The sequence below is a fragment of the Alligator mississippiensis genome, chromosome 3 (genome assembly GCF_030867095.1).
Source record: "Alligator mississippiensis isolate rAllMis1 chromosome 3, rAllMis1, whole genome shotgun sequence".
NCBI classification, from domain to species: Eukaryota; Metazoa; Chordata; order Crocodylia; family Alligatoridae; genus Alligator; species Alligator mississippiensis.
Genome location: NC_081826.1, coordinates 146,208,152 through 146,221,908, shown reverse-complemented (window position 1 = coordinate 146,221,908; position 13,757 = coordinate 146,208,152). Strand labels below are relative to the sequence as shown.

At 49.3% G+C, this 13,757-nt stretch overlaps 2 long non-coding RNA genes across 5 annotated transcripts; one reads left to right on the top strand and one right to left on the bottom strand.

The window, feature by feature from the left end:
• The first annotated feature begins 27 nt into the window (after window positions 1-27).
• LOC109284043 (uncharacterized) lies at window positions 28-6,788 on the top strand. Its single transcript, XR_002091360.2, has 2 exons — window positions 28-531; window positions 2,718-6,788. It is a non-coding gene; the product is annotated as an uncharacterized LOC109284043 (long non-coding RNA).
• On the bottom strand, window positions 2,666-12,732 carry LOC102559165 (uncharacterized). 4 transcript variants are annotated; one of them, XR_002091357.2, is made up of 4 exons: window positions 8,870-12,732; window positions 7,675-7,780; window positions 5,244-5,302; window positions 2,666-3,395 (listed from the first exon to the last, which is right to left on the bottom strand). It is a non-coding gene; the product is annotated as an uncharacterized LOC102559165 (long non-coding RNA). The 4 variants fall into 4 exon arrangements; XR_002091358.2 differs by having other exon boundaries at window positions 2,666-2,862; window positions 3,326-3,395; window positions 7,675-12,731; XR_002091359.2 differs by having other exon boundaries at window positions 9,530-12,731.
• Window positions 12,733-13,757: the final 1,025 nt, after the last annotated feature.

Genomic DNA, 13,757 nt, shown 5'->3' with positions numbered 1-13,757 from the left:
TCCCCTTCCGCCCCCAGCCGGGGGCGGGGCTTGGTGACGCCCCGGTCGTGACGTGAGTGGGGCGCGGTCTGGCTCTTGCCCGCGGGTGGTTCACGCCCTCGCCGCAGGGGTGGTTGTCGCCGCCCCGGAGCCCGCGCTCCACGAGGGGCCCAGGAGACACGGCGGCTCATGCCGTTCTCACCCGAGAGCAGTGGCCTGGCGGGGGCGCCTCCCGGGGGGACGGGGCAAGGGGCAGGGGACAGCCCCCGGCGGGGTCGTGCTGCTCCGTGGTGCGGAGCCATCCTGAGAAACGCCGGCCTCTCCCTGTCCCTCCTCCCGACCCTGTCAGCCCCCCAGCCACGGCCCGCGGGACAGGGACCACCCGGGGTGGAGGCGTCACAGCCTGCCCCCGCTCTCTCTGTCCCGCCGGGTGACCCTAGGAGCAGCACCCCGGGGTGAGCCGTAGCAACTGTGGCACGTCAGGACGGCGTTGTTTCCTGGGTGCAGGCTACGAGTCTCGAGGGAGCCGAGACCTGGCTGCGCCTTGCTCTGGTTTGTCCTCGTTTCAGCTTCTTGCAGCAACGGGCCTGAGCCAGAGGCCTCGCTCAGGTGCTGGTGCCCTGAGGGTGGTGGCGCTTGGGCAAGCGAGCGCTTCGTTTCTTGCACGGGGGCTGCTCCGGTGGTGGTGCAAGCTGCTGCTCCCTTGGCACAAGCTCGCCGAGTGAGCACGGGCTGCTGGGGCGGCAGCGGTGCAGGTTCCTAGGGGCTGCCACTTTGGTGCCCCTCAGAATCAGCTCCCAGGGCTGGTGTCTTGTTCATTCCCCTGCCCCTGTTCCCCCTATTGCATGACTACATCCTCGCCAAAGTGTTTTCCTACCTAAGCTTGCTCTTGCAGTGTTGAGAGCCTTACAGGATATCATTGCTGCTGACAGTTTTGGGCCCCTGAGGAGGCTGGCTTTGCTATAATGAAATGCACTTCAGCCCTCAATAGAGAACCCTCCTCTGGCTGATTGCCTGTCCTGCTAGCCTGCCTTCTGGGATACCTTGGCCAGTCGGGGCTCCTCAGGGGGAAGCAGCTCTCCCTCCTTGCCCTGATGAAAACCCAACTTGCATGCAAGGATGATGGAGAATGCCAGTGCAGACCACTCCACTCCCCCATCTTCTCCTCTCCCGTGAGCCCTGGGTCAGGTAGGCTCATTCGTGCTAAATGAGACCTGAGAAGGAGTATGGGGGGGTTCAGTGGAGCACCTTCCTAGCCTGGGGAAGGATGGGAAACACTCCTGAAACTAGAGGCGCAGGGGGAACAGCAGAGACCATAAACTGAACTCACTGCAACAGGGCTCTGCAGCCCATAGCTCGTGGCTTGCACTTGAACAGGGTTTCTCAGCCCATGGGTTGTGACCCAAAAGTGGGTCATAAGAATATATGAAAGGGTCGTGAACAAACTTTAAAAGTGGATTCTCCTTTAAAGGAGAAAACTCTGGGAAACCATCTTTTTCTTTGCAGGCTGGCAAAGCTCCAGGCTGTGAGGTGCTGCTTGGATGCCTCCCTCCCCGCCCCCCAGCCCCATTCACACCCCTCCATCCCACACACCCACAGTGGAGGGCTGAAGCTTGGGGGAGAGGGGCAGCGGGTCAGGAGTGAGGGGCACTGGGTCAGGAATGGCCACTGAAGCTTACAAATGGGTCCTGGTACAAAAAAGGTGGAGTACCACTGGTCTAGAACATCCTTGTGGAGAAGCAGTGCCCTCCGGCTGTGCTGGGAGCTGGTATGGGAGTTTTGTGTTCAGTCCCTGTGGGAGCTGGCAGCCTGGGAACTGTCCCCAGTTATGGAGTGGGGATTTCAAAAAGCAAGAGCTTAAAGAAGTCATAATACTGAAGAAATTTTCATTTTTTGGGAGCCAGGTGTAACCTGGGGGGGCTCTGTACCCTAAGCTTTGAATTTTGGCGGTGAGTAGCTGTGAATTTGGCAGCATCCCTTTCCCCAGCACCTGAGTAACTCCAGCCCTTGGGGGAAAGTGGCACATATTAGAGATGGGTCAGAGATGATTCAGACCCTCATAGGAGGGAGTCCCAAGCTTCCTCTGGTGACACTGAGGTCCCTAAAGGGAGCAGAGATCAGGGCATCACCACTGTTCTTTTCAGCCCTCCCTACTGCCAGGCCAAGACAGACTGGTCCTCAGAACTGGGTGTTTCCTCCCTGCATGCAGCTCTCCCATGCTGCTCTTCTGCTCGGGCAGCTTGGTCAAACTCCAGCCGCTGTATCTAATGACTCAGAAAACTGTTTTATCTGCTGGCTCTGAGAACTATGTCTCAGTTCCAGGGTGCTTCCGATTCCCCTCTGATTCCAGCTGGAGAATGTTGCCATCCCCAGATGGCATTGTCTACTGGCTTGAACGCTCCACCCTTGCTAGGTGGCACCTCCAAGTTCTCTCAACATGTTCTTTGGCCCTTTGTGGCAATACTTACTGGTTGAGTAGGTTCCTGACCTCCCTCTCCAACTCCCCTCCAGTGTCATGGTCACCTGTTTAGGATTCACCTTAGCTCCTGAATAATGCAGCCTCCCTCTACCCTATAGAGTTGACCTCCTGTCTCTGCCTCCTCTGTCCTTTGTGTTGAGTTTAGCTACATGGGAATTAAGTTGCAAGCAATCACAAAATAGAAATGGCAGCCTCTACCAGTCCACCTGTTTTCCTAAAACTATTTATATTTTTCCTATTTTTTCCTAAACCAATTTAGCACATGTGTATCGTCTCTGGCGCGACTTTCCGAAACTCTCTGTGGCAAGTTAGGCAAGCTGAGAGAAAAGAGAATGCTCTGGACAGAGCGTGTGGTATCTTCTTAAAAAATGAAGATCATTTTCTTGGAACACTGGCAGCTGCTGCTGTGGAGAAAAGAGAAATGTCTTATAATACAGAAGAATAAATCAACGGTCTCAAAAGGTCATTTAGTCCTACCTTCCTCAAGAGACAAGGCCCTCCTGTGGACAGGATTTGATTCTGTACAGGGAAATGCATTTGGATTTCCAGTCCAGTCGTGTAACCACTCAGGCATTGCAGGTACTCAAAATGTAGGTGTGTGTTAAGGTGGGGTACTGATATCCAACGTGGCTGGATCTTCTACTGTGACTCAGCTCTGTACAATTTAGTGCTTGAAGACAAGAAACTCTCTCTCTACTGGAATGCTGCATGTAAAGTGTTAGACAGAGCAGCAATGATGGTCTCTGGGTAGGTCAATGAATGGAGATTCAGGAGGCCTAGTGTCAGTCCCGGGCTTGGCCACAGATTTGCTTTGTGACCATAGGTACAGCACCTAATTTACCCATGGTGTCACTTCCCCATACATACCTATATCAATTCCTGCTTCCACTGGTAAGAAGGGATCTTTCACTTCACCATCTTCTGAGGCTGATTCCACCTGGACCATGGGAAGAGTAAAAAGAGTCAGGTTGGATTCTGTTTGATCTGTGCTCCTCAGGATTACACAGCCACAGAATGAGGGGCAGGCAGCAGTGGTGGGGCTCTCTTCCCAGCCACAGTTCCTGGTGATGCCATGAATGACCAAGTGAAGTGTGGGTCAGTGGATGGACTGAGGCCCCCTTCTGTCCTACATTCTGAAGTCGGGCATGCCACAGTCTTTCGTACAGAAGCCTCAGCTCAGCCCCTTCCCCACCTCCGCTACTTTTCCTCCTCATAATGTCTCCACAGTTTCTCTATGCTTCCCCCTCCCTTGGGCTGTGTGAGTATCTTTCCTGCCCAATTCTGCACTTCCTAACACATGCAAACTCCTCATAGAGCTAGAGAAAGTACAAAGAAAGGCAATCTAAAGGATGCAAGGAAGGAAAGGAGAGGAAGCACTAAGTCTCAAATGTACAAAGGGCTTCATAGATTAGAAGGGCAGAGAGAGACCAGAGCGATCAGTTAGTTTGATCCGCAGTGAAACAGCCTGCAAAACTTCAGCAAGTGCTATCAGAATCAACCCAAATAATTCCTGGTGATGCTCCAGCCTGTCTTTTAGAAATGAAGTCATTTCAGACGAGGGACAATTTATCACACCCCTGGGTAAGTTGTTCCTGTAGTTAATAACTTGTTGCATAACAAGAAAATAGTGTGCACCTTGTTCCTAAAACAAACCTGTCCAGTTACATCTTCCAGCCACTGCATTCTCTTCTGCCTCTGTCTGGAAGACTTAAGAGCCTTTACCAATTAGAAACTTTCCCTAAATAGAGATGCTTTTAGCCCATGATCAAATTGCTGATAAACCTCTTTTTTAAGTTGAATAAGTAGAACTTTATTAGTCTCTCACACTGAGAGAGGTTTTCTAGACCTACATACCTTCTTGTAACTTTTGTGAACCCTTTTTAGTGTATCAACATTCAGTTAAGCATGAACATGAGAACTGGATGCAGCATCCAATAAGGAGTTAATTAATACCATAGACAGTGGTAATAATGCCTTCATACTTGTGATCTACGTTCCCTTTCAATACATCCAAAGATTTCAATACCCTTCTTAAGTAACAATTCCTAAGGTAATGTATTACTTTATGTGATGTCCATGATTTTATGCACATGCTTAAGTCTGCAAGATGTGGGCCTAGGAAGGCTATATGCATCACAGGTAACAACTAGGGTGTTCTCTGGGTATAACTAGGGCATTATAGACATTTTGTGGAAGACAGTGGGGTGGGGGGTGCTTAAATTAGCACGGCTCTGAAAGCATCAGTGTAACAGTGTCCAGAACATCGTGCATGGGCGCCATTTTTCAGTGCAGGGACCTTGATACATGTGACACTGGAATCTGCTGGAGTGCAGTAATTAACAGACTCCAGCAGATTCAATGAATCGAGTCTGCTCCAAGACACTGTAATTACAGCACATTGGAGTGGCCTCCCTTCATGTATATAGATTCCACTAGTTTTTAAGACATAATACATATGATAGACTGGAGTAAAGAAAGAATAATTAGGGTAGAGGTTAGAAAAAAGCACTCAGTCCTACTCCAATTGAAGCCAGTGGAAAAATACCCCTTGACTTCAGGGATAGTAAGATTGGAGCCAGAGATCTCAACAGCTAGAGCAACTGGGCTGGGGAATGGATTCCACTGCACACCTAAAGGCAAGATCTGTGTAGAGGTTACAGAGCAGAAGTTAGAACTGAATGAAATAGTGAAGAGCCTGCAAAATGCAAGGACTCAGCTGGGGGAGCCAAGAGACTTTTGGTAATCCCAGGAAGTTGGGCCACAAAGGGTTTTACAAGATATTGACCTCAGACATGTCAAAAGAATCTTCTGTATCCCACGCCTGGTGTATGGCAGCACGAATCTCTGTAAACAAAAACACATCCAGTCAGTTCAACTGGGACTGGTTTCTAGTTTTACGTCTAATGTTTTTAGATGTTGTTTTAGCATCGCTGCAGAACAGTGTCCTGCAAGCTTGTGTTCCAACGGGCCTGTCTAGGCTGCACTGTACCCCAGCAGGGAGTGCTGCAGTGAGATGCACCATGCCTGCTTCTGTGAATGCCACCTTCCCAAACTGATGCAATGTAACCACCCACTAGTGTGGTACTGGCTGCATCCAGGTCTAACTCTTGGGTGAGCCTACTCTTTCTCTCTTTATACTGTCTTATAGCTGGGTATATGATGTTGGTTACCTCGTTCACAGACCACATCATTATATCTGTCATTTTATCATTCATTTCCTTGGCCTTGTTTCTCTGTAGCAGGAACAAATGAGAGGGGACAATAAATGTGTTTATTAATTCCTCTATTCTCCCTTCTTTACATAGCAACAGCTGTCTACTGGGTATGAATCAAACATTTAGCATGAACAATAACAGTCACCCATGAAAAACACTCTGTGTATGACCAGAGCCTTCTGGACAGGGTGGGATATAAATCAAATTAAATATAAAGATATAAATAAATAGCCAGTTCAGGAAAGGTCACTGAATGACAAGTTAGGATAAGCACTGTATCCCCCTGAACACATTTCTGAAGGGCCAATGTGCAGTCTGGCCTCCTTTAGCTTTGAAGACCATGGGAGAAAATTCTGACTACCTTGAAGGCCAAGGGAGGTTTTTCAAGAAGTTTGTCACTGACTTCACCAGGGCCAGCATTCCCCACCTTGAGCCTAGAGGTGACCTAGTTTTGCTGGTTTACCCTGTGGCAGAAAGCCACCTTTGTTTCCCTCCCAAAAACTCAGCTCTGTGACAATTTTAATTAGGATGGACCCAGCCGAGAGAGACATCCTTACCTTATCTCTTTAGGTAACCTGAGCTGGATACATTCCTGAGGGAGGGGGGAAACCTGCTCCCTCTGCCTAGGTGACTAGTATCGCATAGGGGGGTGAGGGGCTTCCCTCCTGGTGGGCTAGAGTCTGCCCGGCAACTAGTGATGTATTTCAAATTGGTTGGCTGACAACCAACAGGTGCTGACCTCCATTGGACCAGGTAAATGAGGTCACAAGGGCTATATAAGTTAAAGACTGCCCGGGACGGGGGGAGGGGGGGCAGCAGCCATGAGGGATACTCGGGAACAAAGAAGAACTGTACTATCTGAAACTGGCTCTCACTCTCAAAATTCATGATCAAAGAACTGCTTGCCTCCAGAGGGACTCTCCACCTGCCTCTGGATGATACTTGTGAGTAAGCTACCTGAGATCCACCTAGATCTATAGCTTGCAGTAACTCAGATGCAAGATCAAAAGCTACCCCAGCCACAGGAGTTTGCTCTATGGGATTTCTCTGATATTGCTCTACCCTGTACTCTATTCTAACCCTACCCTCTGTAACCAATAAAGTTCTCCTTTGGACCTAGTGTGGGATACTTATTGGGAGTGGGTCTAGATTATGCCTTGGGGTCCCCTTGGTTCGGCAGACTAAGGGAGACCACTACTTGTGCTTCTGACTGAGGGAAGCATCCCAACTTCTTGAAGTGAATCAAGTCCCCTTGAGGGCTACTAGGGCTGTATTTCCCAGAGCGCGCAGAGCCCGAATTAAGTCCAGAGTTCTGGGAGGTGGCAGTGGAAACCCCAGGCTAGCGGGTGTGCTCCAGGAAGGGGGTTGGCCAGACATGAGGCGCCCCTAGGGAGGCACTCAGAGCCTGGAAGGTGGTTGGGCGTAGGGAGGTGGGTGGCTCAATGCAGGAGCGCACCTATTACAGATGTCAGGCAGGCTAGGATTTGGATGTACCTCTGGACGCACTCTGTGGAGTGGACCTTGTGTCCAGATAATCTGCCACTTGCTGAGTAGGAGATTACAGCACATCTCACTTCCATGTTCCATATCTGACCAGGTGCTAAGGCCTGCTGTTGGGACTGTCTCTAAACACCCCCAGAGAAAGCACTTGTCAACCTGTTCATTTCTTCACAGGGAAGAAAATCAATTCACTTGCAGACCTTTTCTCCATCTCATACCAAATCTCCAGGGCTCTCTGCTCTTCCATGGCATGAGGCATCTGAACACTACGTGCTCTGGAGCTTTTATGGTTTTCAAGAACAGCATGGGAATTTGCTGATTAACACCCCCAGCCCCTAGTGGAGGAGGTAAACAGTTTTGCCTCCATCTTCCAGATAGCAGAACAGGCTCAAAGCTACTACCAGGTAATGCTGAGTGGCATTACTAAGAACACCTGTCTATTTTGACCACCATCTTCTTTCTTCCATGACATGTAGGTTTTAAAATAGTTACTGACTGTACCTTCTTAGTTTTCTTCCCTCCTGCTTTTCCTCCGTCATTCTTTGATTCCTTGGGAGTATCTTCTCCCATTTTCATCCAAAGTGATGTATCTTTTTTTCTTTAATACCTAAGGATCACAAATGTGTCTTGTTTTACCCGAAAGAAATAAATTGTGTGTTTTCCTATGTAAGACAGGTATGACAATCTTTCTGCTGCTTCCTTCTTTCCTGTCAGATACCACTCCCCTTTATTCACATTGAGCTAAATCCCTCTCTATGTAGCACCCACACTATTATTTTCCCAACTTATTCAGCTCCCACCCCTCTCCGGTTTTACTTGTCAGCAGAAAGACTGCTGGCTATGGGCTGTGATGAGAGCAACACAACAGCATTCAACAGACTGTCTCTTCCTGCACCCAGCAACCTGCTCAGAATCACCGACTGCAAAGCACCGTGTCTTGACACCTATGCCACAGAGTCCTGTTAGCTCCACTTTTTGTGAGCCATGGATTTGGGGGTTCAGTTTCTCAGCCAAGCCATGGCTCACTCTTCTTGCAGGTACAATTCCGCATCCTGAAATTATCCTCTTGCATCTGGTTTGTTCCTACAAACAGCCACTGGCACAGATCTAGGCTGCTGATTACCTTACACAATGAACAGTACATTTTAAAATAGACCTAAATGTTGGGTGTAAACTACTTGCAGGCCTGGGGGTCATGTCCTGGGCTTTGCTACAAAAACAACCATGCATAAAATGCTTTGCCCCCTGATTGTCTGTGTCTATCTCATTTGAATAAAAGCCATAGCCTTCCTTGCAGTAGGGTTTGGGTATTGTAGTCATAATGGTCCAAGCCATAATCAAGACTTGAGATTATTTTAGTGACATCTTCTCTTGGATCAACTGTGTAGTTGGGAAAGAATTCCCCACTTCAAATTTCTACTTTTTCTGTTGTGTTTTTCTCTCAGCCACAATCTTTTTGCCCAATTAGCGAAGTTTCTGAGCACCAGGTACCCCTCTTCAGTGCCCTTGGCTAATGTCTCCCCCAAATTTTACACCTGGTCCAATAAATGACAACCCACAAATTCACCCTTGCTTCTTGCTTGCACTGCCTTTATCAGGCATGGAAACACGATGTCCTTAGCCCCATTCTTATCTTCCTCAAACCTCTCCTCCTGCCTCACCTTCCCCTTCCTGACCCTGCATCTCTGCCACCCACCTGAGCCCTCCCTGGAAGGAACCTGATGAAAATCCCAGTCCTTTGCTGGCTCCCTTCAGGCACAGCTCAGCTGCCCTGTAGAAACAGGGAAATGGTGGGAGGAAGAGGCAGGAAAGGCCCCTGTGGAATCAGAAGAGTGGTGGGAGGAGCTCTTGTTGGGTCTGCAGCAGTCTGTGCTTGATCCCCAGTGGCTGAGACCTGGAGCAGCACCTTTGTTTTCAGTGCAGAAGCACCCAAGCCAGAGTGACAGACAGCTTGGCAGACAGAAAGAGCTGCAAGGGGATGTGGGTATCAGAGTACCCCCCAAAGGGGTACAACTGGGTATTTTGTCTTGAGCCCAAACATTTCAGGGGGGCTGAACTGGCTGAGATTTTGCAGAGCTCACAACTGGCTTTTTTACATGAAAGTTACTACTGTGGTGTTGTATGCTAGAGCTCTGTGAGCCAGGTGTGAATTACAGACTGTAATTGAGAAGGTCCACAACCCTGAACTCATTAACCATGAGGAAGGGTGATGGGGGCCAGGCAGAGAGGAGCCCAACTGCAACACTTGCCCGAAACCCAAGAGTTTCTGGCGGTGGCACCTATGGGGCAGGCAAGGAGGGATGGACAGATCAGAGGTGGCCCTGGGACCACAAATAGGAATCAGATTCTCTCTCACCTGTATCAGCCTCAGCCACAGGGACCCGGAACCATGAAGGTCTGTTCAGGTCTGAGCCTCTGGCCTGGGGTGCTGGAGCTTGCCCCTACAGGCTGATGTCAGCCCTTAGTGAGGTCACTATCCCTCTGCCCAATGCCTGCCAATGCATCTCTATGAGCTCACTTCCTGCCCCACCCTACCAATTTAGCCAGGCTTATCCCCTACCCCACTGCAGCCCCTTCGCTATATAGTCCAGTGTATCTCACATCCCACCCCAACAGCACCCACTGCCAGGGGCTGGAGAGTACACAAGAATCCCATCATGGACAGTGGGGACCTAACCTGGACAGAGGGGACAGTTCTGCCACAGTCCATACAGTGAATGTCAGCTGCCCAGTATTTCAAAGACTAAAGACAGAAAGGCATAGATGCCACCCACCCCACCCCAAGAGTGAGACATATCCTTGAGAGGAGCCTGCACTTCCTGCTGCAGGATGTTGGCTTCAAACCATACCAAAAATGATCCTCCCCCCCACAATCCCACCTCCATCTTTACAGTGTCAGCAGCCGTGGCTACTACTCAAGCTTACGCACATAACAAGAGCTGCCTGACTCACAACCTCTTACTGGCTCGTACATGATGGGCCTGGCAGCAGGTAGCTAGGTCTCTTCCCAAGCTTCCTGGTGTCCCTTGGCAGTGTTGGTAGTTGGTCACTGGGAGAGGTCTTGCAGCATCCCCACGTGCCACGAGGCCAGGCTTGGAAATGGGAGCCCATCTGGCAAGGAGCTGTTTGGGGAGTCCCACACCACTGCTGCCCAAGCAACTCCTAATTTTGCTTCCTAACCAGGGTTCCTCTTCAAACCTCCCTGTGGTTTCATCTGTCCCTCCTTGGCCTGCCTCACCAAGGGGAACTTGCATTTTTCTTCAGCTTCCTAGATTTAGCTAAAAGGATTGCGTGTGGGTGGAATTATTTGTGCTAAGGAATGCTGTCACATACCACAGCACTACAGAGGTCAGTAGCTAAAATTTAGATCCCTCTAATATCTTCCTCAATCGCTTCTCTTTATTGGATCCCCAGGCTTTCCAGTACATCCACAAATGCAGTCATCAGTGATTGCATCTTTAGAACCAAACCCTTAAAAACCAAACAAAATTCTCTGCTTGTCCTCTAATATCTCCTGGCAAGCAGCTACCAATCTCCTTTGATTTAGGACCCAGGAACTGGGAGATGAAGTAATGGGATCAAGAGTCTTGTAGGGGGATAAGGCAAAACATGGTAGGAAAGCTACCTGATCGAGGGCACGTCCACAGGAACTGAGAAGAGGGGATGGGGGAAGGGAAGGAAGCCATGTTGCAAAAAGAGATGAAGAAGCTAGCAGTTCTCTAGGAAGTCACTGAAAATAGGTTTGCTCAATGTCAGTCTCTTTTAGGAAGAGTCATTAAAATGTAACGTAACCATACTTCGAATCTCAGGCTGCTTGTACACACCACAGGGGTTTAATTCGGCTTAGTTCTCCCTAAATTGAAATGGTGGGTTTTTAAAAACCCTGCTTCAATTTAGGAAGAATTAAATTGAGCTAAACCCTCGTGGCATGTACACAAGGGGGAGCCTGATCCTTACCTGCCTCTTCGGTGCTGGGGGAGGGACTGAGCTGCCAGCAGGCCGAGTGGCACCCATTTGCTGGCTCCCAATCCCAGCGGTCCTGGGGGTTGCCACAGCTGCAGAGGGAAGCACTCGCCCCCTCCCCAGCCGTGGAGGGAAGCACTGGGCTTCCGCACAGCTCAGACAGGCAGGCAGATAAAATTGAGGAAATACAGTTTACCATTTTGATTCATAACTGGAAGAGTTATGGAAAAAAACAAACAGGACCTGCACCTCAGGGCAAGTTCATATTCAAATTATAATTTGTATCTCTCAGAAAGACAGCTTCCAATTTTACTTTTAATTTGTCATATTTCCATGTTTGTGTTTGGGATAACAATCCTATTCACTCTTACAACCCTGTTTCATAGCTCATAGATGCTTGAAAAAGATGCTATACCCAGATCATTTATAAAGTTTTTTTGTTTATGATTATTTTCACTGTTTCAGCAGGTATAGGAAAATGATTGAATACTTTTTTAACTAAATACAGATGGACAAATTGTCCTCTGAAAAAAAATATGCCCCCCACTCTCTCCCGCTCAATTAAAATACTTCTGAAGCTTGGCGTCTGATTGGTAATAACCAAAGAAGTCTCCTAGCTGTATTTTTGGGAAGATATATTAAAAAAAATCTATAAGAGATGTAAGAAATCACTTCTGTACATGCTACAAAAATTTGCAATGAAGTTCTGATAAACTGACATCACACAGGATGCAGAGTACTGATTGTGACAGTGGTGCTTAACTGGCTGGTCCTGTGGGCTGAATGAATGGTACGGGGCTGTCTACAGGCTGGAGCTGGCTTGCAGGGTCACTCCATGTGTCCAGCGCCATGTGCTTGGCCCAGCTGTGCATGCTGGATTGGCCCTAGTGCACAGGGCCATGTCATCCAACCCATGGTGCTTCCATGTCTAAAAATTTGGCAGCAGGGGAGCTGCAAGTAATGCTGCCACTGCTCTCCCATCACTATATTTTCAGACCTGTGGGGACCCCCTGGGCCAGATGATGACCTCACAAGCTGGATTTGGTCGGTGGGCCAAAGGTTGAATACCTCCTTCCTAAGACATGGCTGGGAAATGTACTGCTGCTGGAACACTGAGAACTGTCCTTATTAAAACAGAATTCTTCCTAAGAAACCCTTGATCTATAATAAACATTTTCAGATCCAAGAGCCGACAGGATGCCAACTCCATCTTCAGCAGCCTAAATAAAACTGATTTTCACAAATACCTTCAAACACCACTGCAATTAAGTAGAACAGCAGGTGGTCTGCATAAGCTTATTAGCAAGTCTAATGCTTACTTCCATGAGATGTCAAATAGGGGTGCAGTGATAGTGATTTTTGGGGGTTGATAATGATAGTCAATTTTTAAGGCAGGAGATTGGCTGATACCAATCCTATTTCTGATACAGCTGCGTCCAGCTGGTTAGTCTGTTGTTGTGGAAGGGGCGGGGGGAGGGAAGGAGTGTGGGGGGGGGGCAGATAAACACCCCCCATGGTGAGGGAGTGGGGCAGGGGCAGGCGCTGCCCAGCCAGGGCGGGGCATGGGATGGAGCTGTGGCTCATCCGGGGGGTGCAGGGAGGGGGAGCAGCTCCTGCCACTGTGCACACCCCAGGAGTGGAGGCATGTGCCCCCAGATCTGCACAGGGCTGGGCTACTCCAAATTTTGCTGCAGGCCCCCCATAGTCCCCTCCCAGCATCACCCGCCCCAAGCAGTGTGGCCCAGCCTCCCCCCACCCCAACCAGGAAGAGTCTGGCATGGCCCCAGTCCTTAGCCTGCAGCTGCAGCCCACTCCAACCCATGCAAATCCGGGGGCACATGATCCCCCATGCCGTCCCGGGGTGTGTGCAGTGGCAGGAGCTCCCCCTTTCCCTGGACGAGCTGTGGCTCCATCCCATGTCCTGCCCCAGCTAGGCAGCACCTACCCCAACATCAGCCCCACTCCCTCCCTCACTGCAGGGGGCGTTGATTTGCCCCCCCATGCCCCTTCCCTCCCCCCTCCCCTTCCACCACAACAGACTTAGCAGCTGCGTGCAGCTCTTCAAGCTGCCAGGCTGTGCTGCTGCCTACATGCTGTGCTGCAGCTGCGTGCACATACGGGCATTTATCAGCCAAATTATCAGCCACGGCAGACCGATTTTCAATATAGTCAGTTTTCTATATATTGGACCCATGTATCGGTGCACCTCTAATTTCAACTGATTTCACTTGGCAATGACATCTCTGTAATAAGCATCAGTGAACTTGGTACGAGGGGTTTTGTAGGATCAGGCCTTCAAAGTCACAGAACCTGCAAGTTCTCAGAAATTAACCAGCCCATGTGCCTCCCCTTTATTCACCAATTTTTTATTCACGCAATATGCAAGCAATGTATACCTACACACCATTTGGGCCAGAATTTCAGATGGATTTTTTTCAACACAATTTGACTGGTACTTGGGTATAATACTAGTCTAGCTTTAACAACAACTACATGGCAGGGACTAATCTGAGGCAAGGTATAAACATGCTGTTTGAAATGCTCCAAGTGCCTTTAAAGCACTCCAAACAGCAAGGATACATATAAGCCAAAAAAGTTTTTCAAACAGGTCCTAACTCCTC